The sequence below is a fragment of the Heptranchias perlo genome, chromosome 1 (assembly GCF_035084215.1).
Source record: "Heptranchias perlo isolate sHepPer1 chromosome 1, sHepPer1.hap1, whole genome shotgun sequence".
Classification (NCBI taxonomy): domain Eukaryota; kingdom Metazoa; phylum Chordata; class Chondrichthyes; order Hexanchiformes; family Hexanchidae; genus Heptranchias; species Heptranchias perlo.
This window is the reverse complement of record NC_090325.1, coordinates 80,530,749-80,535,830: the sequence shown is the minus strand read 5'-3', so window position 1 is coordinate 80,535,830 and position 5,082 is coordinate 80,530,749.

Genomic DNA, 5,082 nt, shown 5'->3' with positions numbered 1-5,082 from the left:
TATGTAGAGATTGTTAACTGACGTATACATTTTAACATGGAAGCAAAATTTCTCCTAAAATTTAAACCACTAAATTTTAGTCATGCACTGCAACAAAACAGTTTGCAACTGCAATTGTGCCAGCGGTAAGCACAATATTGAATGCCGTAATGCTAAAAATCTATTTTATTCGTTAAAGTGACCCAGAGGTTTGTGCAGTTGAATATTTCAGATATAATTGGACAACATTTCCAGCATTTTTTCTTGTTGGTGCCACTAGAATTGCAGCAAAGCATGAGTGAGGAAAGAGCTCACCTGGTAAAGAGAGTTAAAATGACCATTTCCTCCTTGGTTATAGGACTGTTTTTAGGGATCAAGCATCAAAATGCCACAAGGTCACTGAAAATTATCACCTCACCAGGGCCAGGAGACGTCTCACAGCTCCAGTAATGTCACGCTGAACCTCCTCCCAACAGATGCCTGGGAGTAAATTCAACACCAGAGTTCTCTCTCCTATGCTGTGTGGATGCACCCTGTCTCTGCGAGGTGGATCTTCATAACTTGATAGTGCCACACATTGCTTAACCAATGTGCTGCACTACCATGTTGCTCTAATGTATTTTATATATCCTTTCCAGAAAGTGAGTGGTAGCTTGGTGCTTTTGGGGCCGAAAGCCTGCGTATGTGCCAGTATGTACCCATTGGTGACCTCTGGTGCTGACCCCACATGAATTTGCAGGATCAGGGGGAAGTCACCCTATCAGCATACAATGGCGGGGGGGGTCCTGTGCCACTAGGGATGTACCTTGGGCTCTCATTTGCCCCAAGCTGCCAGGAAATCTGGCAACTTCTGCCAGGTCAGTGAAGGGGTGCTAGGTACTCTCCTTAAAAATAGTACTGACCTGCTCCAAGTGGCCTCCTATATCAAGGGGCCAATAAAGATAGCTGCTTTGTATGAATCCAAGTCTTGATTGTGGTCTGAACCCCCAAGTGGGTTCCAGTACCACAATTTGGCAGCCTTGTTCTTCTAAAGGAACCAAGTTCTCCAAGATCATCAGCATTTCCCACTGTTTTGTTACTCTGTAGCCTTCCACAGTGGTATTTTGGGGTAAGAGATTTTCAGAGGCAAAGACCTTTTTGGTCTTCAGCCTCTTGGTGGGTGGATTGTGTCCATGAAGTGGGTGTCTAGGATCATGCACCTGTTTTTGTCTCTTTTTGTCAGTGTCATCTCACTGATGGCGGTGCAATCCCCATGAGCAAGTAGGAGTCGGTTTCAAAGTCCTTGTGATGATCCTACAAGATTGATTGAGTTCAGTATCAATTTTGTATACATGGCTCGAGATTGGTTGCTAGGTCTCCTTTTTGTGTTGGCTGGTTTCTGGAGCACACAGTTCCTGAAGTTCACTTTAGTTTTCAGTTTCTTGATATCCCCTTTGAATGTCAGCGTTCGGTCTATTATAACCCCAAGGTACACCAGATACATACAGTGCCCGAGGATTGTACCATCAATGCTGCACTGATATACCTTTTTGTTGTCCCCTCCATAAGAGCATTGTGTGGAATTCTTGTACCATCACTGATGAGGAAGGATTAAAATACTATTTTTATTTTTGCACTTTTACTATTTTTGCACTTAGCAAAATAGTGGCGGCATCATCATCGTGGTACCAATACAATTTAGCAGCTGTACTATAATAAAATCTATGTCTATGTTTTAATCCTGTAACAAATTTACAAAACATAAGCCTGGAAATCATTAAAAACAAAGTTGTTATACAAATACATTTAGTGGGTTAACACCTACGTTAAAAAAATGATACAAACTCTAAATGTTTCTACGATAATATCTTAGACATTTATATATATATAAAATAAATTTTACCAGACAACATATTGGTTTACTCAACAATTAAAATTAGTATCAATATGCATTGTATGGAGCTAACAGCAGGACGCATTCTGATTTGAAATAGACCCTTTATTTAAGCAATATCGGACTGATTTATAAAAATGGTGATTCCTCATTAAATTGTTAACTGTCTTACACAGTTTCTGTTAGATTTTGGAAGTGTGATTAGTAAAGATCGATCAATGTTGTTGCTCTGTAACATACTTAGGAAAGGGTTAATGTTTCCAGGAACCACATGTACTGTTCCAGTATTTTATGCTGTTTTAGTATACAAGTAATAAGTATGTGCTAATTGATGCTGTGTTGGTATAGTTTGTAGTTAGCCCCATACAGGGATAATATTTTAAGCAACAGTATACAAGAAGTATTTTATAAATATTTCCAGTTCAGTACAGGCACCATTTTTAAATATAGAAGATCTAACTTTAACTTTTTACACAATACATCATTCTAATTTAAGTCTAAAAGTAGGCTGTTTATATTTGTTATTACAAAACACTTAATGGCATAGATGTTGTTACAAAACCTCTGGAAATATATATTGGTCTTGGAGGGGGCGGGTCCGGCGCAGGTTCACCAGAATGATATCAGGACCTCAAGGGTTAAATTATGAGGACTGGTTGCATAAACTTGGTTTGTATTGCCATGAGTTTAGAAGGTCGAAGGGTGATCTAATCAAGGTCTTCAAAATGATAAAAGAATTTGATAGGGTAAAGCGGGTGAATGGAGTTGTGGTACAGATCAGCCATGATCTAATTAAATGGTGGAATAGGCTCGAGGGGCTGAATGGCCTAATCCTGTAGCTATGTTCCTAAAACACTTAAAATATTTAGGCAACCACTCATGAGGCTTTGAGGAGAAAGTGAGAATGTGTGCTGGTTTAAGTGCACTGTTAAACCTCATAGAAGAGAGAGAGATGATACCCTTGATGCGATTGAAGTACAATCTAATGCCTCATTTACCTTCCAGTGATCAACAGCCCTGACTTGGGCATCAGTGCTCCAAAGCAAATGAAGTGGCTTTGCTGCCCATGGAGTGATGGGATCCACTTAAAGAGCTAACATTTGTTGGTGCCCTCACCAGCACATTTACCCCTTCCTATTGGGAATATAATCACTTTTACAAGCTGTAAAGGTTCACATTTTTTCTGGTCACTGGCAAGCTGAGCAGCCTAGCTTGACTGTACAGGCCAAGAAAGTGGTTTTGTGTTCATTGGCCCATATGGATTTTCCCAGCCATTGGGAATTATGGCAGCCAAAACACAAAATGGCAACAGTTGTCAGTTTTTTCCAATGCCCATTAAAGTAATTGGGAAAGATTTCACTATACCAATGCCCATTAAAGTAATTGGGAAAGATTTCACTATACCAATGCCAATAATTTCCACGGATGTTCTCCTGATCTCCTGCCGTAACTTCAGTGGAAGATTGGTGGAAACCCCTTGGAAGTTCTGCCCCCAAGAGCTCTCCATTTGTTCCCTAAATATATAAATGACACAATTATAAGACCTAATATTTTGGTTGCTTCAGTGTTTTCTATAAAAGCACAATCGAAATATTCTAGCACCCCTTTTGCAAAAACCTGAACTTGCAAACAGGGGACTGTGCAATAAATTTGTTAACCAACAAATTCTTCTTTCTCAGGATATTTCAAATCTTCAACAATTTTCAAAATCTCATTCTGGAGCTCTGAAGTGTACAATTTCTGATGTCTTTTTTCTGCTGACCTGTCGAAAAGTCAAGGTCAAGATTCTCTGATTAGACTCTACAGTAATACAAGTTTCCCTGTGTTTTTGATATATCTTGTCCAACCTGTGGTTTCACAATATCTTTCTCTCGATTTATAAATCTGCAGCTGATGTATTATATCTAACTCATTGCATTTTTAGGTAACATTAAACACAAGTGAATTAATATTTTGTTCTTTGTTTAATTCTTTGGCTTTCTGATCCAATTCCTGTTTTTATACTATGATATTTATGGGTTTCTTCCTTTCCATTCTTTTAGCTGCCATGCACTGAGCTACCCTACCCGAGAAGGGAGTACGTGACCTGCCCTCAGGTTTCTCTGTGGTACTCTTTAATCAGCTGTTTGTGGGATTGATTGTCATTGCCTTTTTAACTTTATGACCTCTAAGCCCAGTACAGAACCTAAGCCTGCTCTCAGCAGATCTAGGTCCCCCGGGCCTATCTGATAGCATTCTTGGGATAGGCCAGGTCATACCACCACATTGTGCCCTTGGATTGGGATTTTCACCTCAGTGTAAGTGGAACAGAAGCCTGCGGTCCCGCCCCAAATCCCAACTTCATCAGAATTTCGACCTCCCACAACAACAACAACAACAACAACAACAACAACACGCATTTATATAGCACCTTAGCAAAATGTCCCAAGGTGTTTCACAGGAGCGATTTTCAAACAAAATTTGACAGCGAGCCACAGAAGGCGATATTAGGACAGGTGACCAAAACCTTGGTCAAAAAGGTAAGTTTTAAGGAGTGTCTTAAAGGAGGAGAGCAAGGTAGTGAGGCGGAGAGGTTCAGGGAGGGAATTCCAGAAGTTAGGGCCTAGGCAGCTGAAGGCACAGTCGCCAATGGTGGAGCGATTAAAATCGGGGATGCGCAAAAGGCAAGAATTGAAGGAGCACAGAGATCGTGGGGGGTTGTAGGGCTGGAGGAGGTGACAGAGATAGGGAGGGTCGAGGCCATGGAGGGATTTGAAAACCCCTTGGGACAGATTTCTATATTCTCATCTCTACTCAATAGTCTATATTTTCTGATCAAATAATGGACATAAATTGAGCAAAACCGACTGGAAATTGGAATGGAGAACAGCCCTGCTGGTTGTCTGTCCATTTTGTGGCCTATGCAATTTTCCAGACACCATTCCCTTTGTCACTAAGACATAAGAAATAGAAGCAGGAGTAGGCCATACGGCCTCTCGAGCCTGTTCCGCCATTCAACCAGATCATGGCTATCTTTGACCTCAACTCCACTTTCCTGCCCGATCCTCATATCATAGGAACATAGGAACATAGGAACAGGAGTAGGTCATTCAGCCCCTCGTGCCTGCTCCGCCATTTGATAAGATCATGGCTGATCTGTGATCTAGCTCCATATACCTGCCTTTGGCCCATATCCCTTAATACCTTTGGTTGCCAAAAAGCTATCTATCTCAGATTTAAATTTAGCAATT